We start from the raw sequence: 27,925 nt of genomic DNA on the forward strand, positions 1-27,925 counted from the left end.
TAAGGGTGTTGAATCTTAAAAAAGGCTTTCTTTGTCCAAACCATTAGTCATGTAAGTTAAACAGGTGTTAATTAAAACAGGAATGGGCAAACATTTTGGCCCGAGGGCTACATCTGTGAATAGTCGCGTCTGGGCTGCTGCCCAGCTGGTGCAATCCCGCAGCGGCCCCGGGGCGGAGGCATCGGCAGCCTAGCCCCGTTCATTCCCCTGCGGGATCCGAGCGGGATGGGGGGGCTGGGGCTTGCTGCACCCACTCCGGGGCTGCCGCGGGATAGCACCAGCTGGGCAGCAGCCCAGACGCGACTGGCCAGGGGCTGGGCGCAGCGTGCACGCTGCTAGGTCCCCGCAGCAGGACCAAGCTCGGGGGGTTTGGGCCCAGGCACCAGAGCTGCAGCCCCCGAGCTTGGCCATCGGCCGCTTCCTCCCCCCACGGCAGTGGGAGCTGCAGCAGTGGCTGCTCCCGAGTCCCACTGCCCAGGGTGGGAGAACAGCCGCCGCCTGGCCCCGCGGGCCGCCTCCTGCTCTCCCTACCGCCCAACTGAGTCCTGCCTGCTCAGGGCCAGGCCAGACTCTCACTCACCCTGGCCCCGCGCTTCCCCTGCGTCTCCCGGGCCTCCCTCCAGCGCTTGTGGAGGAAGGGTGTTTTTTGTTGTTTTTTTTGCCCTGCCCCCTCCCGCCACGCCCCCGCGTCCCGATATTTGACTTGGGTGATCTGGTCACCCTACCTGCAACTTACTGTGATTATCTCACTAGGTGTGACTTAGCTTTGCACCTGCAGTTTCACTCTTTATTTCTGTCATAAGCAAAGACAATGGTTTACCAGAGACCGGACAGCCATATGCAGAGCACAATGTTTCTGTCTTAAAACATTATAGATAAAATGTATAATAAAACAATAAAAGATCTAAGCACCTACTTAAGCTTACCAATCAGCTGCAAACAATCAAAACCACTTAGAGGTGAAAAAGGAACATTACAACAGATAGGAAATCACCCTATGAATACTGACAAAAGACTGTTTCTGTATAACACTGAGGGGCAGAGACACTCTGTATCCACTCACCGAGCAGACCTTTTGAGGGACAGAGGCATTTTCATGAAAAATTAGATCCCGGTTCCTGTGAAGCCAGACAGCTCTGCAATAGTCCAAACTTCGTGTGTGGGAACGTGATATATTAAGTGTAGGCCCACATTTGTGTTTTATTGTTTTGTATTGTAACCATTTGTTTCCATCACTCTTGTTTTGAGTTGAATCTCTGTTTTTTCCTTAAACAAATCTTCTTTTGTTTTATTACAAGTTTTGTGTGATATACAGGCGTGAGAGTAAACTTGGGTACAGGAACAGTAGATCTGGGATTTCTGTGAGCAGACAGTGTGAGGGGCTGGATATCCCAGGGGAACACTTCAAAGAGACTCAGGTGCACCTATTGTTAACCTACAAGGTGAAACAGGGCTGGCGTTACCCAGAGAAGTACTTGAGTGGCTGACAGGCTGGTGGTGTTAGGAACCTAACACCCAGCCATCATGGGGAAGGTTACCTCTCGGGAGAGGCAGGGGATAACAAAAAGTGACTCTCAGTCCTGAGTGCCTGTAGCACGGCTAACTCACTGGTGCAGTGCCTCCTGCTGGTCATCCAGGAATTAGCTTGATTCCAGCACTCGGAGCGCCCCCTGCTGGCTGGTGTCTTACCTGCCTCAGGCCCCCATGTCCCTCCCAGACCCCAGTGCCCTTTACCTTGGGGTTCTGCCCCCCAGCAGTACTCCCACACTTTGGGTCTCCCCTCCTAGGGGAACCCCCTCATCCCTATGCCCTCCATGCCTCAGTGGCTACTGCCAGTCATCATCTAGCCCCTTTCTCTGGGGCAGACTGCAGTCTGTAATGGCCGCTCATCACTGGCAAGGGGGTTGGACCAGCTGCTGCTGCCTCTGCCTATCCCCAGGCTGCGCCTCTGTAGCCCCAGTACCTGCTTAGGCCTTAACCAAGGCCTCAGCTTGGGGAGTTGCTAGGCTGGAGTGCTCCAGCTCCTCTTGCCTTTCCCCAGCATTGCTCTGTGCCAGGTATCCCGTACTCCCAGGAAGCTAAGACCTTCCTGCTCCCAGCTGGAGTGAGACTGACCCAGTTCCTCCCTTAGCCCTTATATCAGGGCCAGCTGTGGCTGCCTCCCCAATCAGCCTACTTGAGCTGCCTTTAACCTTTTCCCCTAGGAGCAGGGTAACTGCCCCGCTACAGTGCCCCAAGAACCATCACCTCTCCACTTGAATTTTTTTGAGTTAATCGCATGAGTTAACTGCGATTAATCGACAACCGTAATCTTAAGTGTTACTAGTAATAAGAGTGTGTACAAAACTTTCAGATGGAAATTTAATTTTCAAGCTGTCAGAGTCCCTTTAAACTTCTCCATTTTAGTTCCTGGGCAGAGCTCAGTAATCCTCACCAACTAGCCAGGAAACAATCCCTGGCTCAGAGAGGTAACATTTATAAAGTGAAATACATAGTTTCAAGCTAGGCCTGTGTTCATATCTGTCACGTGTGTAAAGTTGGATTTGCTAGTAAAATCCAGTCAGTCAGGCAGATGCAGCCTGGGTCAGGGACACCAGAAGGGGGCGGCGAGGGGGCCATGGCCCTCCAACTTTTTGGCGCCACAGCCTCTCCACCTGCCCGGAGTTGGGGGAATAGAGAGCAGACCCCGGCCTGTGTCTTTTCCCCGCGGGGCTCCTCCCCCCCGCCCAGGGCAAGAAGCAGCTCCCCACAGCTGCCTGCGCGCCACATGCAGCTCTTACCCGGACCTGGCTCCAGCTGGGGGGCCGCAGTCTGGCTATGGTAAGAGCCACATGGGTAGCTGTGGGGAGCTGCGGACCCTTCTGCCCTGGGTCCGTGGCTCTCAGCCTGTTCCGGCTTCCAGCTTGGCTGGGGGCGGGGCATCAGGCAGAAGAGGAGGGGCGAGGAGCCCTAGCCCCCCCACTTTTGGGCAGGCTCTGCCACCCCTGGCCCAGGTGACTGAAAACTACACAATGACTGATTAATTAGCAACTCTCCTTGCCATATAGTGAGAATGGTGAAGCTGAATACCAGGTAGTCAGAAGAGCCATCAGAGTTGGTAGGAGAAGAGCAATGGAGTACCAAAGAGAGCCCTGGATGCACTTCTGCTTCTCACAAGGAGTCATCAGCTACAGTGTCTAAGGAAGTCATATTATGAGGCCAAGGAAAGTCCATTTCGCTCACCAATAATTTACACAGGCAGAAAACAGGTGACATCAGAACTGCGTAGCCTCCGTACAGCTATGAACCCTTGCAGTAGTTAGCTGCCCTTGTAAGTACTGCCCAAGCCAAGCCAAAAATTAATACAATTCTCCTGTCCTGCTGGCTTACCCCCTGATGTTCTTACTTACCAAGGAACTAACTTTGTTTCACTTAATGCAGAAGATTTCGAACTTCCTCAAAATTTAAGTCAATTTGAATCTCAGCGTATTGCCCATAAACCAATGGCCTGGTGGAGAAGTTTAAAGGGATTCTGACAGCTTGAAAATTACCATATATACTTGTTCATAAGCCGAATTCTTTTAGTAAAAAAGGGAAGCACCAGAGAAGGGGGTCGGCTTATGAACGGGTATAGAGAGGGAGAGGTGGGACAAAACCCCTCCCCCCAACAGAGGGAGCAAGGCGAGGCAGCACAGCCAGCAGAGCCTCTCCACTTCTGGCCATGCTGCTCTCCCCCCAGTCTCCGAAGCAGCTGCAGCTCCGGGGCTGGCAGGCTGCAGCCGTGCTGCTCGGCTCCACCCCCAGAGCAGGCTGTGGCCATGCCGCCTGGCCCGCCGGAACACACTGCGGCCGTGCTGCCTGGCCCAGCCCGCTTGAACATGCTGTGGCCGCGCCGCCCGGTCTGGCCCGGCGGAACAGGCTGCGGCCACGCTGCCCAGCCTGCCAGAGCATCTCCAGCCAGGCCAGAGACATCCTCCCCTGGCCTTCTCCAGATAAGGTGGGAAGGGATGGGATGGGGAGAGTGTGGGGGTCCTGGGCTAGGGATGGGGTCCTATGGGCGGTGGTCACAGAGGTTACTCCCCTGACCCACAGCTTCTGCCCCCTCAAAATTTCCCCACCAGTTGCTGTCCCAGCCTGTCAGGGTAAGCATCTGGCGCGCCGGGACACTTTATTTACTTAGGTTTACCTCTGTGCCTGTGGATGCTCGAGGTAAACAAACCATCTTGGCCCACCAGCGGTTTATCCTGATGGCCCGGGAGCCAAAGTTTGCCGACCTCTGAATTATAGGGTCGGCTTATGAACAGGTCATAAAAATTTTCCATTTTTACTTATTCATCTTGGATACCGGCTTATGATCGAGTATATACAGTAAGTTTCCATCCTATTCACTTCCTCCATATCATTCATGATTTTATAGATCTCTGTCATATCCCCACCCCTTAGTCATCTTTTCTAAGATGAACAATCCCATTCTTTTTAATCTCTCCTCACATGGAAGCTGTTTGATTTCCCCTAATCATTTTTGTTATCCTCTGCAACTTTTCCAATTCTTATATATCTTTTTTGAGATGGGGCAACGAGAACTGCACACACTGTTCAAGTTGTGGGTATACCATGGATTTATATAGCTGTACTAAGATATTTTCTGTCTTCTTATCTCTCTCTTTCCTAATGGTTCCTAACATTCTGTTAGCTTTTCTGCCAGCCATTGCCCATTGAGTGTATGGTTTCAGAGAACTATCCACAATGTCTCCAACATCTTTCTTGAATGGTAACAACTAATTTATGCTCCCCTCATTTTGTGTATAGTTGGGATTATGTTTTTTGATATGTGTTACTTTGCATTTACCAGCATTGAATTTCATCTGTCATTTTGTCCCCAGTTTAGTGAGATCCTTTTGTAACACTTTGCAGTCAGTTTTGAACCTATCTTTAGTAATTTTATATTGTCTGCAAATGTTGCCACCTCACTGTTCTTCCCCTTTCCCAGATCATTTATGAATATGTTGAATAGCACAGGTCCCAGTACAGATCAAAGGCTTTCTGAAAGTCAAAGTGCACTATATTGACTGGATCACCCTTGTTCACATGCTTGTTGACTCATTCAAAGAATGCTAGTAAGATTGGTGAGGCATGATTTCTGTTTACAAAAGCCATGTTGATTTTTCCTGAACATATCATGTTTATTTATGTCTCTGATAACTGTGTTCTTTACTGTAGTTTCAACCTGTTTGCCTGGTACTGAAGTTAAGCTTACTGGCCTATAATTGCCAGGATTGTCTCTGGAGCCTTTTGAAAAAATAGGTATTATATTAGTTAATCTCCAGTGACCTGGTGCAGGGGGTGATTTAAGCGATAATTTACATACCAAAGTTAATAGTTCTGCAATCTCATATTTTAGTTCCTTCAGAACTCTTCGGTGAATACCATCTGATCCTGGTGACTTCTTATTGTTTAGTTCATCAGTTTATTCCAAAATCTCATCTATTGACACCTCAGTCTGGGACATTTCCTCAGATTTATCACCTAAAAATAATCACTCAGGTGTGGGAATCTCCCCCACATCCTCTGCAGTGAAGACCGATGCAAAGAATTCATTTAGCTTCTCTGCAATGGCCTTATTTTCCTTGAGTGTTCCTTTAGCACCTCGATCGTCCAGTGGCCCAACTGACTGTTTGGTAAGCTTCCTGCTTCTATTGTACCTAACACTTTTTTTGTTCTTTCATGATAGAACAATTTCATACTGCTTGCATTGGCTACACTGACCCCTCAACTCCTAAACTAATTGATTCTTTTGCCAGTGTGATTGATAGTAGCACTTTATTTAGTTCCTGTGGAGTTGCATATGTATTGCCCATAAACTGGCCTCAAATGCCTGCTTCCAACTTTAATCTTTTCCTTCCAAATGGAATTCCTTGTTGGCCTCGGGGTGCTTATATCTTTGGCAGACCACTCAGTTGGGTTTAGCTCCTATGGGTATATCTACACTGCAATTAAAAACCCAGGGCTGGCCCATCTCAGCTGACTTGGGCATGCAGGGCTCGGGTTAAGGGGCTGTTTAATTGTGGTGTAGATGTTTGGGCTCGGACTGGAGCCTGAGCTCTGAGACTCTCCCCCCTCTTGAGATCCCAGAGCCTGGGCTCCATCCTGAGCCCAAATGTCTCCACTGCAGTTAAACATCCTCTTAACCCAAACCCTGCGACCTGAATCAGCTGACTCGAGTCGCCCTTCAAATGCTTTTTAAAAAGTTAAAATTTGAACTGTTTTTGAAGACAAGATATTAAAAAATAAACCACGTAGGGATTTGCTGGATTTCTCCTCAATGTAAGAACTTTACTCTGTAGCTCACAGAAAATGAGGGGGAATGCTGAAGGGGGAAGCAATAGGGGAGAAAAAGTATGATAACCCACTGACTCAGATGTAAACATTCTATTTTTTTTAGGCCTGCAGTCCCTCTTCATGCCTTTTCTGGCATTAGTACAAGATCAGCTTTCAAAGGCATTTATGACTATTTGTCTTCCTCAGCTACAAAGAAATATCATAGCAGAACAGTGGTCCTCCAAACACTTATTCACAGGAGTAATATAATGCAGTTTGCAGCAGTGTACAAGTGGCTGAACAGTAGTAAAGTGGAAAAGACCTGGTTATATAAACTCTTAAAGGAATTAGTATTCAGTGTAATACTATAGTTATTAAAGCAAATGTAGTCATACAATATATTCTATAACTAGGTGAATTAAGTTTCCAACTAGGGAGATGTTTCTTCTTTATACACAGCACAGGTCCACTCCCAGAATACTACAGCAATTTCCAGCCCTCTACTATAGAAAGATAGAGGGGGAAACTGCTAGGCTAATAAAGGCTTTAGAGAGAATGGATTCCTGAAGAAAGGCAAGAGAACTAAATGTGTTTAATATGATTATTGGCTATAATACACAGAGGAATTGTGCAAAGAGGAGGGAAATAATTAGAAGTCTTCCTTTTTTTTAAGAGAAGTGTCAGAGTGCACAGTGTGTAAAGGATATGATTCACTGTCTAGTATTTGAGTGTAATGCATCCAGCACTGCTGCATCTGAGCATCTGTTGAGCAGCAAGGGTTATGTGATATAGTATTAAAAACACTCTAATGCAACTTTAACAAGTTCAGAAATACAAAATTAAGGTTTCCATAGCAATGGTAAGTCTCCCACATTATACTTATATAGTCTTTTCAGTTACAGTTCAATGTGGTTATTTAATGTGCAGTGTGTGCAATGTGGCAGAGATAAAGTTGCTATGGCAACCTTAAATTTTGCTTCTCCTAACTTGTGTGATCAAATATGAAACATTTGTATTGCATTACTGTAGATTTTTTTCATTGGATTCCTTTGCTTTTATTTAAGAAGGAGGAAAAAAAAGACGAGAGAATTTTGGAATTGCACAATTGAGTACAATAGGTTGTAAAATATACCACTTGGATTGGTTGAAAAAATGGGGTGTATAGTAGGGAATTTAAAACATTTTTAATTGGAATTTTTTATTTATCTTCTATTGTTTTTAAAATATTTAATACTTAAGAATGTGTCAATTTAGTCACAGGGTGGGTTTTTAAATTAAATTTTTAAAAAATCATTAAACTTCTTATCTTGAAAATGGCAAATGATAAATTATTTTTGATAATGTCATGACACATTTTGAAAAACAATTTTTCATGAACATTTTTAATATTGAAAAAAAACTTTGACCAGCTCTAGATAGTATTCAATGGAAGAATGAAAGATCTAGCTGCATTACTACCGAGGGCTTGTCTACACTACCCGCCGGATCGGCGGGCAGCAATCGATCCAGCGGGGGTCGATTTATCGCGTCTATACTGAGCGCTCTTCCGTTGACTCCGGTACTCCACCAGAACGAGAAGTGCAGGCAGAGTCGACGGGAGAGCGTTAGTGATCGACTTACCGCAGTGAAGACATCCGCGGTAAGTAAATCTACGTAAGTCGACTTCAGCTACGCTATTTACGTAGCTGAAGTTGCGTATCTTACATCGACCCCGTGCAATGGTGTAGACAAGCTCTGAGTTTCACTGTATAGTACTAGGAGGTTGTAAAACTCTGTAATACTACAGGAAGTAACCTCATTGAGGGGCACTTTTTTTTTTTTTTATACTGAGGTTTTGTAATAAATGTTTGATCCTAAATGAGAGAGCTTCCATTTACTTCAGTGGAGTGGGATCAGGCACTTCAAATTTTACCCGATAAGATGCTGAGTATCTTCAACTCCCATTAAAGTCAGTATCTAAGTAGCTTTATAATTTTATTTTTAAAACTTTCTTTCAAATTTACATATTGACTGGCCTCAGTCTTGCAAACATACACACATGTTTAACTTTACACACCTGATTTCTCCCATTGAACCCATTGGCACTATTTACATGTATAACAATAACCTCATTCATAAGTATTTGCAGGAGTGGGAATTAATTATAAGTGCAAAATATTATTGTTACAGTAATTGGTGGGTGTAAACATTGAACTGTATTACAAATAGTTGTCTATATTTATTCTTTAAAAGTTCTTACCTTGAAGAGCCAAGTATATGTCTCCCCCCCTCTTTTCATTTTTTCTCCTCAGAGTAAAGTCTGTTATTGGGTTAGGGGTGAAAAATTAAATTTTAAAAAACCCATAAATGCTTACTTTACTGTAAAAAGAACAGGAGTACTTGTGGCACCTTAGAGACTAACAAATTTATTAGAGCATAAGCTTTCGTGGGCTACTGCCCACTTCTTCGGATGCATATAGAGTGGAATACAGACTAACACGGCTGCTACTCTGAAACCTTACTTTACTGTGAAACTCAGAGCACATAGCTTTCCCTAGTCACTAACACAGAATGGAAAGGGCACATATTGAGACAGGCAGACAGCTGCATGACAGCTATCACTGTGTAACTAAATAGGGAGGTGTGGAACAAATTTATGCTTTCTTCAGGCCCAGACCTTACTCTTGGTGAATTTCACCCTGGTGCCAGGAAGACCCAAACCCCCACCTCTGCACCACCGACGCCCTGTGGTGTGTCTGCTGCACAGTGGATTCTCCCTACTGTCTCTATCATGGAGGCACTTTTTCCAAGTTTTCTCACATAGACTAGCAAAAAAGAAGCAATTGTTGTGTTTAGCTAGCCATGAGATCTGTGATTACATGGATCCACTGGCCCAAAGTAATCTATGCATGTGACACAGGAGGGCTGCTGCTATGACCACAGAGTGGAATAGTGGTCCTGGGAAGGGGAGTCAGCATGGCAGCCCCATGCCCGGGCTCTGGGTTAATGGGTGGATTTTTGCCCACCAATAGGGTTACCATATTTTGTGCCTCCCAAAGGAGGACACTCCACAGGGCCCAGCCCCGCCCTCTCCCCAACTCCGCCCCCTCCCCAAAGTCTCAGCCTCCTCCCCTGCTTCCTGCGAACATTTGAGTCGCGGGAAGCCTGAAGCAGGTAAGGGGGAGTGTGGGGGGAGGAGGCGCGGCCCAGGCTGGCCCCGGCCCTGGGGTGCCGGCCCCGGGCCCGGCCGACCACCCCCGGCCCGCCCAGCACTGCGGTCCCCGGCCCGGCCCCCGGGCCCCTGGCCGAGCACCCCCGGCACCGCACCGCCGGTCCCCAGCCCGTCCCCCGGCACCGCCGGCCCGTCCCCCGAGCCCCCGGCCCGGCCTGGCACCGCCGGCCCGGCCCCCGAGCCGCCGGTGCTGGCCCGGCCTCCGAGTCCCGTCCCGGCCCCCGAGCCCCCCGCCAGCCCGGCCCCGGCGGAGCCCCCGAGCCCCCGGCCCGGCCCCGCCGGCCCGGCCCTGGAGCCCCTGGCCAGGCACCGCACCGCCGGCCCGGCCCCGGAGCCCCCGGCCCGTCCCCGCTCCGCCGGCCCGTCCCGGCCCCCAAGCCCCCGGCCCGGCCCCCGAGCACCCGCACGGCCGGCCCGGCATGTCCCGATTTTCCCGGACATGTCCAGCTTTTTGGGCTTTCTCCCCGGACGGGGATTTGGAGCCCAAAAAGCCGGACATGTCCGGGAAAATCCGGACGTATGGTAACCCTACCCACCAATGCTGCCTACTTCACTCTCATAAAACATACAGCCTGTATGTAAATTAGAGACCCAATCTTATGGGATTCCAGGGGCTTCTGTATAGCTTATTTAGGTTAAGCTTTCTATCTACCCAATGTGACTCAGTGCTCAGTCTAGATTCTAGAAGATACCATTAGACATGTTTAGTTTTGCAGTTCTCAAACTCTGGATTTGTGTCTCCAGAGATAACAGGCTTGTTAACAGCAAAAATGTTTTTAAATAAATAAATAAATAAATAATATATAGAGGTGAGAAATAACAGACCTCAACCCTATTGTCCCTCTGCAAATTTGTGTACATAGAGTCAATTGTTGGGGGCGGAATAGATCTGGACAAGGAGAAGAAGTCTGGAAATATATGTGAGAAGGGAGGGACAGGCAGTAGAAACAAAAGTGAAACTGTTTGAGCAGCATATTCCAGAAGTGTTGAGGTCTTTCTGAGTGTAGCCTTCATTGATTTGAGATGTACCATACCATTCTCTCACTAGAAGGGAAAACCTATAATGGTAGCAGGCCTAAAAGAGACCCAGTTTGGGAATATTTTAATGAAGTTCCTCTACCTGTGAGTAAGACAGGCATGCGTGCAAAATGCAAACAGTGCAACAAAGAAATGCAAGCCTGGTTGCCGGAATGAATGACAGACTGAAGAACTTCAGAAAGATCTCAGAAAACTAAGTGATTGGGCAACAAAATTGCAAATGAATGTTAATGTGGATAAATGTAAAGTAATGCACATTAGAAAAAATAACCCCAACTATACATACAATATGATGGGGGCTAATTTAGCTACAACTAATCAGGAAAGAGATCTTGGGGTCATCGTGGATAGTTCTCTGAAGATGTCCACGCAGTATGCAGCGGCAGTCAAAAAAGCAAACAGGATGTTAGGAATCATTAAAAAAGGGATAGAGAATAAGATGGAGAATATCTTATTGCCCTTATATAAATCAGTGGTACGCCCACATCTTGAAAAATGCGTACAGATGTGGTCTCCTCATCTCAAAAAAGATATACTGGCATTCAGTGATGAGCTCCCAAAATCCTAATAACCGGTTCCCTACCGGGTCTTCGGCGGCACTTCGGCGGCGGGGGTGGGGGTGGGGGGTGGCCTTCACTTGCTCCGGGATTTTGGCGGCGGGTCCTTCACCCAGAGCAAGTGAAGACCCCCCCCCCACCGAAGTGCTGCCGAAGACCTGGTAGGGAACCGCGCAGTGAGTACCCACTTCCTGCCCCCAACTGCCCCCCTTGGAACCCGCAACCCATCAATCCCCCCCGTCCCCACTCCTTATCCCCTGACCACCCCCTCCCGAGACCTCCTTACCCTAACTGCCCCCAGGACCCCACCCCCTACCCAACTTGCCCCACTCCCTGTCCCCCTGACTGCCCCAACCCCATCCATCACCACCCCGACAGACCCCGGGAACTCCCACGCCTACCCAACCCCCTCCGTCCCCTGACCAACCCCCCAGAACCTCCGTCCCCTCCAACTGCTCCCTGCCCCTTATTCAACCCCTCCTCCCAGCCCTGGTCCCCTTACCATGCTGCTCAAAGCGGCAGGAGCTGCCCAGAGCTCTGGGGCTGGCAGTGCGGCGCGCTGGGGCTCTGCGAGGGGAGTGGGGGAGCGGGGGAGGGGCCGGGGGAGCCTCCCCAGCTGGGAGCTCAGGCGGGCCGGACTGGATGGTCCCGTGGGCCGGATGTGGCCTGTGGACCGGAGTTTGCCCACTCGCCGGCCCCTTTACAACCGGTTCTAAATTTAACAACCGGTTCTTGCGAACCGGCTCCAGCTCACCACTGCTGGCATTAGAAAAGGTTCAGAGAAGGGCAACTAAAATGATTAGGGGGTTGGAACGGATCCCATATGAGGAGAGATTAAAGAGGCTAGGACTTTTCAGCTTGGAAAAGAGGAGACTAATGGGGGGATATGATAGAGGTATATAAAATCATGAGTGGTGTGGAGAAAATGAATAAGGAAAAGTTATTTACTTGTTCCCATAATATAAGAACTAGAGGCCACCAAATGAAATTAATAGGCAGCAGGTTTAAAACAAATAAAAGAAAGTTCTTCATACAGCGCACAGTTAACCTGTGGCACTCCTTGCCTGAGGAGGTTGTGAAGGCTAGGACTATAACAGCGTTTAAAAGAGAACTGGATAAATTCATGGAGGTTAAGTCCATTAATGGCTATTAACCAGGATGGGTAAGGAATGGTGTCCCTAGCCTCTGTTTGTCAGAGGGTGGAGATGGATGGCAGGAGAGAGATCACTTGATCATTACATGTTAGGTTCACTCCCTCAGAGGCACCTGGCATTGGCCACTGTCAGCAGACAGGATACTGGGCTGGATGGACCTTTGGTCTGACCCAGTACGGTCATTATTATGTTCTTCCCTCAAACACTCACTCCATGTACAGATAATATCAGACAGTATCACCACAGTGGTCTATATAAACAAACACGGAGGGGCAAAATCTCGTCCCCCCCAGCCTGGAAGCAGTCAGACTTTGGAACTGGTACATCAGAAACCACATTATGAAACATACCTCCTGGGTGTTCACAACTCCCTGGCAGACAGGTTAAGCAGAAGCAGACCACGATTGGAAGATCCACGACAGAGTTCTAACCAACATATCTGCACAATGGAATACACTGCTTTGGGATCTCACTGCTTCCCAGCCAAACAGAAAGCTTCCCATCTATTGCTCCAGGGGAACCAGATACCATGATTCCCAGGACAGTGTTCTCTTGATGGGATGACCTCAGATACGCCATCCTCCCTTCCCCCTGCTACCACAAGTTGTACAGCATGACAAAGCCACCGTAATCCTCCTAGCACCCTACTTGTCCAGAGATCTCTGGTTCACGGAACTACTAATGATGTCCTCATGCCTACCAATCAGGATCCACCCATTTCAAGATCTCCTAAGCCAAATAGGGGGGAAATCAAGCACCCCAATCCAGGCTGACTCCACCTCATGGCCTGGCATTTGGATGGGCGTCAGAAATAGAATGTTCATTCTCTATCCCTATTCAGAAAATCCTTAACCAAAGTAGAAAAGATTCTACCAGAGCCTGCTACCAGGCTACATGGTGGCACTTTTCAGCCTAGGAACAAGGTCAGCAGGGCCGGCTCCAGGCACCAGCTTGGCAAGCAGATGCTTGGGGCGGCCACTCCAGAGAGGGGCGGCAGGTCCAGCTATTCGGTGGCAATTCGGCAGACGGTCCCTCACTCCCGCTCGGAGCGAAGAACCTTCTGCCAAATTGCTGCCGCAGATCGCGATCGCGGATTTTTTTTTTTTTTTGGCTGCCTGGGGCGGCCAAAACCCTGGAGCTGGCCCTGAAGGTCAGTAACATTCATTTGATACAGTGGGCATTCCAGTTATCCTAGACTATCTCCTTTCATTAAAGACTTCAGCTCTGGCCCTTAGCTCACTGCAGGTACACCTAGCAGCAATTAATGCCTTCTTCCCTCCAGTGGACGGATGTTCTTGTCTTTACACATCTGGCTACTGTGCAGTTTATGAAGGGCTTGATCAGGACCTTCTCACTGGTCATTAAACCTACGCCTCAATGCGACCTTAACCTTTTCCTGTCAACACTCACAGGTCAACCCTTTGAACCTATGGCAACATGTGCTATGATCCACCAGTCCATGAAGGTGGCATTCTTAGTGGCAATCACCTCAGCCTGAAGGATCATTGAGGTAGGAGCCATAAAGGCAGATATTCCTTATACAATATTTCACAAAGAGAAGGGCTCCCTTAGGTTACACCCTAAATTTCTTCCCATGATTTTTTCTGAGTTCCATACCAATCAGTCAATACACTTACCTGTATTTTTCCAAAACCCCATGCTTCTTCCAAAAACAGGAGACTTCACTCCCTCAATGTCAAATGCACTCTGGCGTTCTACCTACAAAGAATCAAACCAAACCCATCCAAGACTCTTTGTTGCCATAGCAGAAAGATAACGTGGAAAAGCATTATCCTCACAGAGGACTTCTAAGTGGGTTTTGGGATGCATCTTAGAATACTACAAAATAGCAAAACTTTCCCCTCCTGGGGATATTACAGATTATTCCATGTATTGTGGAAAATTTACCACACGGTTGATTTTGGATCAGACAGCCTGAGGCTCCTTTATTGATCAATCAAACATGCATGCATAAGGCAGCCGAACACCCACCCGACAGATAAAATACAGGAGCGTTTATAGGACAAAACCACAATTAATAATACATACTTTTTTATCAGCATTATTGCCATATTTGGAATACAATATCAAGGGAATATAGCATAGCAAGCTTTCTTGTTATTCTTAGTTTACCCTTTGCAGTTTCTTGCTCTGTCACCTGACATCTATTAATCATAATCTGTTACAAAGGTTAATTCTACTTTTATAATTTCTACAGTTAGTTCTGCTTTTATGATTTCTGTCTACCCTTCTCCTTTTTACCTCCCCCCTTTGCTCCAGGTCACACATACAGTTCACCTGACCCTACATACAGTTCACTTGACCAAAGTTTAGGCCTTAGTCCATTTTTCCTCCACACATGTGAGAACAAGACAGCCTCCATTGAACCTTTATTGGACATTCCACTGTAAGACATTTGCAGAGCAGCAACTTGGAGCCACAGAACATCAGCTACACTGCTATTTGTACTTTCACTAGCTCAATGAGAGCTATCGCAAGTACGTGTACACGAGCAGGGGAATCACATTCCTAACTACTAGTGGAGGCATAGCCTCTGAAATATTGTTAGGACTTTCAGGTTTAATTCAAAATGTGTAATGGTAGAAGCATGAGAGGAAGTAAGGAACAGTAGATAAACCACAGGAATGGGAACTGAGAGGTCTGTGGCTCTGTCACAGATTTGCAATATGATCTGAAGGGGAGTCTCTTAACCTTCCTGGGGCTCAGTTTCTCATCTGTAAAAGGGTGGTAATGCTATTGCACAGAAACATTGTCGGGTTTAATTAAATAAATAAATAGTGTAGTGTTTTTTCAACATTTGGGAACTAACTAGAGCCCCAATCCTACAAACACTTATGCACGTGCATCACTTTACACATGCAAGTAGCCCTGTTGTCTTTAAGAAGTATATCATTCATTCTGTTTTTAAAAATGTTATATAGGGTTTTTCTGGAACATTCATCTTCCCATACGATATCTGATAAGAAAACACTAGAGTTTTCTCTTTGTAAAGCATACAGAGTTTGATTCTTTGCTGCGTTGCCTTGTGTTGCCATGTACGCTTGTGCAACATGGATATGAAATGCTGCCAAAACAGAGTGTTGGTGTTTTACACCAGCTTTGCACTGGTGTACATGCAAACACAAGTTGCAAGGGAGTGAAGGTTTCCTTTAAACCTATATGGGAATGAACTTCTACAATAAGACTTACCAAAACCCTTACAATTTAGATAGTCTGTTGAGAGCTACTTTCAACCTTCAATATTATACAACTCACCCCATATTAATGAATTACCATGTTATTTTCCAGTTTTTTTTTTCTAACAGCAACAGCTGAATTGCACACCATGATGTATTGCACCATGTGGAAAATAACTCGATGGTGTTTGGTTGCCAAGTATTAAGGGCACAGGAGACTAAAGCAAGATGTTTTTATCTTTGACAAATACCATTGTTACTCGCAGCATGGAATTCCTTGCATTTTTATCCACTTACTCATGTTCTGTGAGGAAACATAGTGATTTGATTTGGGGCACAAACCTATTCCCAATTAAGTCAATAAGGGTTTTTCTGCTGAGTCCACTGGAAGCAGGATCATGTCTTTGGATTGGAAACAGTGTTGACACATTTTTTATTCTAGTTTTCAGTAGAAGGTATAGTGATCCCACAAGATGGAGCTACCATAGAAAATCTCTGTCTTCATTTAGCCTTAGAAATACAAGTCTGCATTGGTCTGATACCCAGCTAGGATTATTTTGAACAAAATCCCCACAGAAATCTTTTCCATGTATTCAGTTTCAAGTCTTTTATTTCTCTGTGTGTTTTCGAGTTGTATTAGATCAGTGGTTTTCAACCTTTTTTCATTTGTGAACCCATTAAAAATTTTCAAATGGAGGTACGGACCCCTTTGGAAATCTTGGACATAGTCTGCAGACCCCAGTTTGAAAACCACTGTTCTATGATAATGGTGACCTTTCGCAGATCCCTTAGACCAGGGGTCTCAAACTCAGATGACCCTGAGGGCCGCATGAGGACTTGTGCATTGGCCCCGAGGGCCGCATCACTGACACCCCCCCCACTGCCTCTGGCCCCGTCCCCACTCCACCCCTTCCATTAGGCCCCGCCCCTGCCCCACCTCTTCCCACCCCTTCCCTGCCCCATTCCAATCCCTTCCCTGAAGTACCCACCCCAGCGCTGCCCCCAGGGGGTGCAGAAAGGGTGTAGCGGGGGCTGAGGGCAGGGAGTTGAGGTGCAGGAGGTGTGCAGGGTGCTCAGGGCAGGGAGTTGGTGTGTGGGGTACAAGAGGGGTGCGGCAGGGGGGGTGGGGTGCAGGGTGCAGCAGGTGGCTCAGGGCAGGGAGTTGGGGTGTGTGATGCGGTAGGGGGCTCAGGGCAGGGAGTTGGGGGTGCAGGAGGGGTGCGGGATGTGGCAGGGGGCTTAGGCAGGGAGTTGGGGTGTGGGATGCCGCAGGGGGCTCAGGGCAGGGAGTTGGGGGTGCAGGAGGGGTTTGGGATGTGGCTGAGGGCTCAGGGCAGGGAGTTGGGGGTGCAGATGGGGTGTGGGATGTGGCAGGGGGCTCAGGGCAGGGAGTTGGGGGTGTAGGAGGGGTTCAGGGTATGAGCTCCAGCCTGGTGCCGCTTACCTAAAGTGGCTCTGGGGTGGCAGCGGCGCTCATGGGGGCCAGAGCAGGCGCCAGTGTCCCTGCAGCCGCTGGGGGAGGGGGAGAGGCTCGGGGTTCCCTGCTTGTGCTGCTCTTGCTGCTCCTCCAGGTACCTCCCACGAAGCTCCCATTGGCCACGGTTCCCTGTTCCCGGCCAATGGGAGCTGCGGGGGGCGGTGCCTGGAAGGAGGCAATGCTGGAGCCCTCTGCCTCCTTCCCCCTCTCCCCCGGCCCAAACGGGCACGCTGCTGGCTGCTTCAGAGAGCAGCGTGGGGCTCGCAGCGTCAGGAGGCAATCCCATGGGTAGGCAGAGGGGTGGGGGGTGGCGTGGGGAGCTTGGCGGGCCCGTCCCGCGGGCCGCGTGTTTGAGACCCCGCCTTAGACATAGTCTGTGGACCACAGGTTGAAAACCACTTTATTAGATTTTACAAGTGCAGTATCATTGCAAGAAACACTGTAGGCCTGCTGCTTGAACTCTTACTCACCCAAACACATTGAAATCAATGGAACTATTTGCATAAGTAAGGATTACTCTTGTGAGCAAGGATTGCATGAGCAGACTCAATCTCACCCCAATGAGGAAGCTTTCCAGGTGTAGTCTAGCAAGTTGATTGGACCATGACATTTTGCAAAGACAAAGAGCTTATTCATATTTGTGTTTTGGAAATTTCTTTAAAATTCACATGGTAATCAGTACCTTGATTACATAATTGAGGGTAAAAATTCCCTGGTTTTCTTAAGGTAACCTTCTTATAACTTCTGCATTTATTGTTCATGGCACTTAAATCTAATTTAATAAAATGTAGCTCAGGCTAAATTATATGTCTGTGCTGGAGCTTACTTATAAGCCTCCAATCTTATTTGTAGTTGCAGGATTCTGCCAGAAGAAAGAACTAAATAAGCTGTGGCTTACTCTAATCTTTGCTGGCTATGCATTTCTGTTGCCTTTTTATCCTGAGACCCTGCAGTGTTGTTCTTCTACTTGGGTTTTTATGATTGCAGCAAATGAAATGAACTAGTTGATCATGACAGTAATTCAAAGTAAACCTGATTGGTCCAGTCATTGCTGAATAACGTAATGAAAATTGACATCGCCTTTCACTGTGCAGGTATAGTGTTAAAATCCACCTGCTTGTTGTACTGTTTGAATAAATGGAAAGGCATGTTAAAATGAATATTTCTTTAAAGACTTGATAATATATGTGCTTCAGCCCAGTAACCCACAGCATGTAAACCTTATTCTCATTTCCACGACTTGATAACAAATCAGAATCCTCACACTCCAAACTTACTTGCTTCACAATAAATCTGTATTGAATAAGCTTCTTCTGTCACAATCATGAAACTGTGTAGGTGGATCCTTGCACCCGCATAGAGCCCCATTGACTTTACTGGGTTCCATGTGTGCACAGAGATCTGCCCTCTTGAAGCCAGTTGCAGGATCAGGTCCCTAATTAGTAAAATGGAGTAAATACTTCCACTTGCATTGCTCTAGCTTGCTGAACTCTTCCTTTTTTCACTCTGATCCATATTTCAAGATCATTCTCAGAGTGCTGTATATAATTTCTCCTTAAGAACCCCCCCCCCCCCCACACACACACACTACTACTACTTCATTTTTATAATGTTGAGTCCTTTTTGCTACCTATTTTCTGGCTGTTTTATTGGTAATATCCTTGCTGCTATCACTGTGTCCTTATATGTGTCAAATTGACATTGAAACAAATAAAACCCTGCATGTTTTCTTACATTTCAAATATAGTCCTCTCCAAGGAAGCAGACTGAAACAGAACCATGTGTTTAGATTGTAAGCTCTTTGGAGCAGGGAATCTCTCTTCTATGTTACATGTGTGTGCAATAACTAATACAGTTGAGCCCTGATTCAGGCCTCTTAACAATAATAGGAAGCAATCAAATGTATCTGTCCTCCACTTAATAATATAGTGGTTATTCTGTGCTAGAAATTCAGAAAGCTGTTGAAATGCAGGCTCAGACCTGCTATGTCTTCCATTGTTTGTTGGAGAACCTAAAGAGAGAAGGATGGTCCAGTGGTTAGCATGCTAACCTGGGACTTCGGAGACCTGGGTTCAGTTTCCTGCTTTGCTACAGACTTCCTGTATGATATCAGCAAGTCATTTAGTCTCCATGTTCCTCTGTTCCCCATCTGTAAAATGGAAATAATAGCACTTTCCTACCTCTCAAGAATTTTGTCAGGAAACATACAACAAAGATTGTGAAGCATGTATATATTACAGTAATGGGGGACATGGAAGAGAGAAAAGTGCTAGATCTTGTATGGGTTAGGCCTGGTCCGCTACAAACTTAGGTTGACATAAGCCGCGTTAAGTCAATCTAATAATGTGTTTCTAGACTACTGTCAAAGTTAGACTCAGGACTCATAGTTTGTCAGACCACTCTGTTTTATTAGCACAGCGCTCTGCTAATACATTCAGATAATGTGAGCCCCCATGCAAGATTCAAACAGTCTTATTTATACAGATAAAAGGGTGCGAACTAAACAAAGGGACAGAGAGCAAATTGAAGAATTTGCCTAGGGCACAATATGCATATCCTACTTCCTTATTAGCTCTTATTATCTAATGCTAATGCTTCACCAGTCGCCCTTAAGTGGAGCAATTGATTAACAGTTTCCTGACACCTGGATTGCAGCATTTCATACAGCATTCTTTAATTCATTCTATTTCTTTAATATAATTCATTTCACTTTCACACTACCGAATCCCTTCCGCCGACCTAAGTGGCCTGTAAAGTCGACTTCTGTACTCCACCTCTGCGAGAGGCATAGCGCTTGATTCGACATCCACGAGTCGACATGGGATAGTGTAGACACTGCATTGTGTAATTCGAATGAATTGGCCTCCAGGAGGTATCCCACAGTGCTCCCCTGTGACTGCTCTGGAGATACTTTCAACTTCACTGCACGTCAGCCAGGTACACAGGAAACAGCTGCTCCCCTGTTAAAGCCCTGGGAACTTTTGAATTTTCATTTCCTGTTTGAGCTGCATGTAGAGTTCACCAGCAAGACTCAAGGCTGCAAATGCGCTCCAGCATGGAGTACACAGGAGGTGGTGGATCTTATTGTTGTGTGGGGAGAAGAGTCTGTGCTGACAGAGCTCCGATCCAGCAGATGAAACGCTGACATTTATGCCAAGATTGTACGGGGCATGATGGGGGAGAAGGGCTACACCAGGGACATGCAGCAGTGCCGCGTGAAAATAAAGGAGCTTTGGCAAGCATACCAGAAGACAAGGGAGATGAACAGTTGTTCTGGTTCTGCCCCATGAGGAGCTGCATGCGATTCTTAGCGGTGATCCCACCACTACTCCAAAATTCTCCGTGAATACCTCCCAGGAACCCCGTGTGGCCTTGAGCAACAGTGATGAGGATTTTTTGAGGAGAAGGAGAATGCGCGGCAGGAAAGCAGAGGATCCATTCTCCCTGACAGCCAAGAACTGTTTTTAATGCTGGAGCCCATCCCTACACAGGACCAGTTGGCAACGGAGTGTAATGCCGGGGAAGGCACCTCTGGTGAGTACACATTCCCAATCAAACCGTAGGGGTTACAGGCTATCATTTTTTATGTTTAATCTGAACAAAAAAGTAGGTGTAGAGGGTATCGGTGGCCAGTCCAGCTATGCAGAGGGTGCTCTCCGAAAAAGACTGTTTATGTGCACAGGGATGGCCCAGGAATCCTCCATGGAGATCTCTAGGAAGCTTTCATGGAGGTACTCTGCAATCTTTTGCAGAAGGTTTCTGGAAAGGGCTGCCTTATTTCGTCCTGGTAGGACACTTTCCTGCGCCACTCCAGTATTAACTCTGCAGCACACAGCATTGCAGCATAAGGACCAGGTCTGTACCCAGACGCTTGCAGAATCTGCTCCTTTGCCGCCTCTGTTACCCTCAGGAGAGTGATATTGTTAGGGTCACCTAGGAAACAGGGTAAGTTTTCAATGCTAGTCCTTAAACTGCAAACAATTTAACAAGTAATCTGCCCCCTGTTTGGTGAAATCTGGGTCACACAACCACGCTTTCCCAAACATGCCATAGTTATGATTGGAAGGGATCACCATGTACTGCAAGCAGCATTATAAAAATAACAAAACAAAACAAAACAGGGGTGGCGGGGTGGCAGCTTCCTGCTTGTTCTCCCCCCCCCCCCCCTTGATACTGCTTTTGTAAAAAACAATCTATTTGGGGGAGGCTTTACACTGGTGCCTGTCCTCAAGCACCATCCAGGTTGCTAGGGGAAAGGGGGCTTTTCTCAAGTTCCAACCTGTGATCCCAAGGATGTCTTCACAAAAGCAGCAGCACAAGGCCTCTCACCCATGCCTCATGGCCTTACTCACCATGGCTGGAGCAGCAGACCGACTCTTGCAATAGCCAGTGGTTGTGATTACGTTGTGGCTTGCAGTGAAGTGTATTGAGGGGTGTTTTATTATAAAAAAAAAATTAAGCTTGCACCAGAAACAATGTATGCACTGTCAATACTCCCTTGTGCTTTGCATTCCTTGCAGCTGAAACCTTGTCTGTTGGAGCATCCTCCACACTGGGACAGAGACTTTCCCAGATTAGAAGGCGGAAAAAGAAGACTTGGTAGAACATGTTCAATGAGTTAATGCGCACTTCTGAGAGTGATAAGATGGAGCTCAGAGCATGGAGGATTACACTGTCCAAGGACATGGACAGGGAGGCAGGAGAGCATGTAGGGAATAGGAGCGTGCCACACAGGAAGGGATGCTGTGGATTATGAAGGCGTGTTGACATGTTGAGTGTCTGGCTGAGGTTCAAGGAAGGCAGCTGGATGCTAGAGTCCCTCTGCAGCCTATGCTGAACTTGCTGCCCATAATCACCCAGTTCTACATCCTCCTCCCACAATGTCCTATGAGGCAGAGGAGGGGGGCGAAAGTTTGATATCCCTTGCACTCAACACCAGGGGAGGGTCCTTGTACCCGAAGGCGCCCATTTCTACACCTTTGATTGTTATTGCAGTGCACTTATAAGCAAACTTCCTTGTTCCCTCCTCCCCCCCCCCCAGTGTTATCAGCCCTTTGCCCCAGGTTATCTTACTTTTCTTTGCTGTCTCTGTGTGTTTGTGTGCATAATAAAACATAATGGATTGAGGAGAAAAGATTCTTTATTCATTCAACACATGGTGATTGGTGGGGGTGAAGTTTACAGGGGAGAAAATGCAATGGAGGGGACAGTTTGGTAAGGAACAACACAGATAACGGTCACATTATTCTGGCTTATTGCTGAAACTGGTTTTCAAAGCTTCACAGAGACGCGAGCCTAGGGTTACCATACGTCCGGATTTTCCTGGACATGTCCGGCTTTTTGGGCCTCAAATCCCCGTCCGGGAGGAAATCCCCAAAAGCTGGACATGTCCGGGAAAATAGGGAGGGAGGGGCCGCCGGTGTTCGGGCCGGGCCGGGGCTGGCGCCCCAGGGCCCAAGCCAAGCCGGGCGGGAGATGCCGGGGCCAGAGCCTCTTGGCCTGGGCCGGCCGGCCGGCCACCGGAGGGAGCCACTCGGCCGGGGGGGGTCGGACTGGGCCGCGCCTCCTCGCACCCCCCAGCCCCAGCCCCAGCTTGCCTGCTGCCTGCCTGCTTCAGGCTTCCCGCGAATCAAATGTTCGCGGGAAGCAGCGGAGTTGGGGCGGGGCCGGGAAGGGGCAGGGGCGGGGCTGGGGGGCGGAGTTGGGGCAGGGCCGGGGACCCGTGGAGTGTCCTCATTTTGGACACTTAAAATATGGTAACCTTACGCGAGCCCCTTGATGTGCTCTTCTTATTGCCCTGATGTCTGGCTGTTCAAAATTGGCGGCCAGGTGATCTGCCTCAACCCCCCACCCCAGCAGAAACTTTTCTCCCTTTGTTTCACAGAGATAATGGAGCACACAGCAGGGAGCAATATCAATGGGGATATTGCTTTCACTGAGGTCTAACCTAGTAAGCAAACAACACCAGCAATTTTTTAAACATCCAAAGGCACATTCCACCACCATTCTGCACTTAGTCAGCCTATGGTTGAACCAGTCCTTTCTGCTGTCTAGACTGCCTGTGTATGGCTTCGTGAGCCGTGGGAGCAAGGGATAGGGGCTGGGTCTCCCAGGATCACAAGTGGCATTTCAACATCATCAATGGTTATTTTGCGGTCTGGAAAGAAAGTTCCCACTTGCATCTTTTTGAACAGACCTGTGTTCCTAAAGATGTGTGCATCATGCATCTTTCCCAACCATCCCACGTTGATGTTGGTGAAATGGCTCCTGTGATCCACCAGCACTTGCAACACCATTGAGAAGTACCCCTTTTGGTGTATGTACTCTTTGGCAAGGTGGTCTGGTGACAAGCTAGGGATATGCGTTTCGTCTATCGCCCCGCTGCAGTTAGGGAATCCCGTTGCAGCAAAACCATCCACTATGTCCTGCACGTTGCCCAGAGTCACTACCCTTCTTAGCAGTAGTCTGTTGGTGGCCCTGAAAACTTGGATCACAATAGATCCCACAGTAGATTTACCCACTCCGAATCGATGTCCCACTGACTGGTAGCAGTCTGGCATTGCAAGCTTCCACAGAGCTATCTCCTCTCGCTTCTCCACTGTCAGAGCAGCTCTCATTTTAGAATTGCTGTGCTTCAGGGCTGGGGAAAGCTCTTCACACAGTTCCTGGAAAGTGGCCTTATGCATTCAGCCATACCATCAGGGTCTCGTTCACCTGCACATCTACCAATGTGATATATGCCATCATGTGCCAGCAATGCCCCTCTGCCATGTACATTGGCCAAACCGGACAGTCTCTACGCAAAAGAATTAATGGACACAAATCTGACATCAGGAATCAAAATACTCAAAAACCAGTGGGAGAACACTTTAACCTGTCTGGTCATTCAGTGACAGACCTGCGGGTGGCTATATTACAACAGAAAAACTTCAAAAACAGACTCCAAAGAGAGACTGCAGAGCTAGAATTGATATGCAAACTAGACACAATCAACTCCGGTTTGAATAAGGACTGGGAATGGCTGAGCCATTACAAACATCGACTCTATCTCCCCTTGTAAGTACTCTCACACTTCTTATCACACTGTCTGTACTCGGCTAGCTTGATTATCACTTCAAAAGGTTTTTTTTCTCTTAATTAATTGGCCTCTCAGAGTTGGTAAGACAACTCCCACCTGTTTATGCTCTCTGTATGTGTGTATATATATCTCCTCATTATATGTTCCATTCTATATGCATCCGAAGAAGTGGGCTGTAGTCCACGAAAGCTTATGCTCTAATAAATTTGTTAGTCTCTAAGGTGCCACAAGTACTCCTGTTCTTCCTTATGCATTCAGAAGTTCTGCAGCCTCTGCTCGTCATCCTATAGCTGCATAACGATGCGGCCCCACCAGTCAGTGCTTGTTTCCCAGGCCCAGAAACAGCGTTCAACTGTGTCAAAGTGATGCATGACTGTCACCAGCAACTGCGAATTGCTCTGCTCTATGTCTTCCAGCAGGGCTGCTTGTGTGGCATCACATTGTTCCATGCAGCGGCTCCTGTATTGGCTGTGTAAATACTGCAGGATAAGGTGCGAGGTGTTTGTAATGCTCAAAACAACAGCGTACAGCTGAGCAGGTCCATGCTTATCGTGCTATGGCATCCGTGTGGGTAACCCAGGTTTATGAAAAAAAGAGCAAAAAAAGGCTTGGTTTGTTTGCCATTGATTTCAGGGAGGGAGATAGGTAAGTGCATCATGGGAGGCTAATGCCATCTTCCCATAACCACCTGTGCCAATGTTTTGGTCCCATAAGGCATTGCAAGCCCAACCCAAAATTCCACTCTGCTACGTGCAGTGTGGGATAGCTACCCACAGTGCAGTGCTCCGTGCGTCGATGCAAGCCCTGCATCACAGGATGCACTCTGTCGACACAACGAGCATAGTGTGGACACGCAAGATCGACTTGCTTAAATCGGAGGCTCGATGTCGACTTACATACAGTCAAACTTAACTTTGTAGTGGAGATGTGGCCTTAGATTTTCACAGTTTCTCTGTGGGATGTGTCTGTGTGTGGTGACATTTTTCATGTGTGTGATTCTTAAACTTGTTGCACAAAGTGACAAGCACCAGATAAAGCACCAGATAAACTGAATGTCATATCAAAATACCAGAATCTGTTTCATGCTCATCTGTGAACTAATATTGTTGAATATACCATCAGCAATGTGCACAGCTCAGGAAAATAGTACTTGATGCTTGAGAACTCTGCCACAGAGCCAGTCAAAAAGTGATTATAGGTTGTTACCCTGGTGTGCACCAAACAGACTTATTTAAAGAAAACAAATGACTTGGAACACAAATAACAAAATGTTCTTAATGTTTAATTAATTTGTTGTTTAAAATCAATCAGTTCATCTTGATAGATTGAGAGGTGAAAAGAAGGAAGAAAATAAGAGTCCCTAAGACTCAGTTAAAAGGGGTTAGAGGACTATTTAGGTATTAATAAAATAAACCAAAAGCAAGAAGCCTAAACACATAACTAACTCAAATTTGTAGTATAGTTTTAAATATTTCATATTGGTATATATTTTATTTGACTATGTTATTTAACACTGATTTAATTGTTCTCAACATGGAGTTTAGCAATAATTCATCTTGAGAGCGAGTGTATGAGATCATTCAACCAGATCTTCCCTCTTTCGAAAACTGTGTCCAAAAAACAAAACAAAACAAATCAAAAAAACCCTAGCATCATCAGAGTCCTTAAATAGAAACTTTCTCCCATCTTTTGAAAAGTACATTTTAGTAGGAAATAATACTGAACCTGAAATACCTATAAAGAGAAATTCAACTCTGTCATACTTGTGTTTTTGAGCCTGGGCCATGCTGGCAGCAGGGCCGCCCGGGGGTGGGGGAGGGGGGGGTGGCAAGTGGGGCAATTTGCCCCAGGCCCCGCAGGGGCCCCTATGAGAATATAGTATTCTATAGTATTGCAACTTTTATGTATGGAAGGGGCCCCCGAAATTGCTTTGCCCCAGGCCCCCTGAATCCTCTGGGCGGTCCTGGCTGGCAGTATTTGAGAATATGAGTATCTTTCTCCCTAATAAAAATATTATCTTTGGACCTCCATAGAAGCTTCATGATCCAATCCTTATCTGTAGTACAGAAAATGTTACTACAAGAGGTGGATTTTTAAATATCTGTCCTAACCTAAATTAATCTAATCTCTTTTCTGACAGTATTGAAGGGACACTATCTGTTACAGTGAAAAATATGGGGTTTCTTTATTTAATAAAAGTTATAAAAATGTATTAAAGAATTTTCAAATGTTTTTAAATTTCAAGTAAAAATGTGTATTATTTAGAACTAAACATTCCCCTGTAGTGTTTGTAATCAAATCATTGCAGCATTGAACTAATGCATGAGAAACAGAAACTGAAGCTTTTCTTTCCCAACTATTATTTTTTGGTAGTAATTATTGTAGAGTGTTATGTTGTCATGATGGGAGATGGTCCATGAGACAATATCGCTATTGTAATGTGATCCGTGCTATGAAAAAGTTTCAGAACCTCTCGCCTAGTTTGTTTTCCTTGTTCAAGTGAAGCGCAAAAACGCCAAACATAAATGGTGAAAACTAAATTAGATTTTTTTAAAATGTGCATTTTTAGTATCTGTTTCTATAGTAACATTAAGACAGAATTTTTTGTTAAGTACAGATTTTAACCTTACAACATACCTTTAAGATGCATTAGTATTTTCTCTGGAATTACTCAAATTTCTTTCAGAGAAAGCGAGCTAAGATTTAAAACTAAACAAAACAATAGAAGAACTTCTTAACAATGTTTGAGATGAGCTCATTATTTCCCTCTCAGTACAATAAGACAAAAAAGAACAAACACTTTACTTCTCTTTTAAGAATTCCTCAATTTTATGTGAATGCCCTCACTTCACTTTTACGTTATATATTATGTTCCCATTTTCAGGGTAGTCCATTTATCCTGAATAGAATACTGCACTTCTATTGTATTTAATCTTGATTTTGAAGTTGCCTGAAGGGATACATTCTGCTGCTTTTGTTTGTGTTGTATGGAGCTGAAATGGGAAGCAAATTGTAGCCTCTTGACTTACATTCTCATGCGTAGATTTGCTATGTGACACTCTGCACAGAATGTTTTTGTTTTTACTACCTGATGGGTGGTCAAAGTTCGAGAAGAAGAGGAGGCTCCTTCTGCACTTGAACTTCTTGAAATTTACTGGATAGATGGCACTTGAACTCCAAGTGCAGGCTTGACTCTAAATACAGCACAAGCAAAAAAAGTGACTGTTGTTGCCTTACATTTAAGCATCTAAGTATTTAGGACTTGGTTCTGAAAGCTGTTCAGGGCCTCCCAAAGAGGCTGGATGTAAGCATGCTCCTAATTTTTCAGGAGGCACTCAGCATCTTGCATAATTGGACCCTAAGTATCTGGGACAGAATGGCATGTTATGGTGTTTTTCCTATGCTACTGTCACATAGGCCTTGGCTACACTTGCAGATGTGCAGCGCTGTGAGTTAAACCTGACTTCGTGCAGCTGAGTAGGGAAAGCGCTGCAGTCTGTCCACACTGACAGCTGCCCAGCGCACTGTCGTGGCCACATTTGCAGCAATTGCAGTGCTATTGGGAGCGGTGCATTATGGGCAGCTATCCCACAGAGCACCTTTTCTCATTCTGGCGCCTTGGGTTGTGGGAAGAGGGCGTGGTTGCGGGGGATTCTGGGTCCTGTCCCAATGCCCCGTGATGCATCGCTTCGCATCCCAGAAATCCCTTTGTTTCCGTCCACCTTTGGCGCCATCTTTCAACGGTTTCTGTGCAGCGCGATCTGCCTGCGGGAAATGGAGTCAGAACTGCTGAGGCGTACGCTGACGAGTCTCGCTAGCACGTCACGTTTGGCTGTCGAACTATTCCTTAAGATCCAAAGTGACAGTGAGGGTGAGGAGTCCGACGATGCTATCGAACCGCATAACGCGTATGACA

The 27,925-nt window shown here is 46.7% G+C and overlaps 1 protein-coding gene across 9 annotated transcripts in view; it reads left to right on the forward strand.

Annotated features, from left to right (window-relative positions):
- Positions 1–27,925, forward strand: part of NCOA7 (nuclear receptor coactivator 7) — a 142,162-nt gene that overhangs the window by 11,688 nt on the left and 102,549 nt on the right. Inside the window, exon 2 of one of the 9 annotated variants that reach the window (XM_008176212.4) lies at positions 13,670–13,767. The exons of the other annotated variants lie outside the window; for them this stretch is intronic. The gene's annotated coding sequence lies outside the window, so the exon portion shown is untranslated. The remainder of the gene's footprint in view (positions 1–13,669; positions 13,768–27,925) is intronic. 9 annotated transcript variants of the gene reach the window in all.

This window comes from Chrysemys picta, chromosome 3 (assembly GCF_011386835.1).
Source record: "Chrysemys picta bellii isolate R12L10 chromosome 3, ASM1138683v2, whole genome shotgun sequence".
Classification (NCBI taxonomy): Eukaryota; Metazoa; Chordata; order Testudines; family Emydidae; genus Chrysemys; species Chrysemys picta.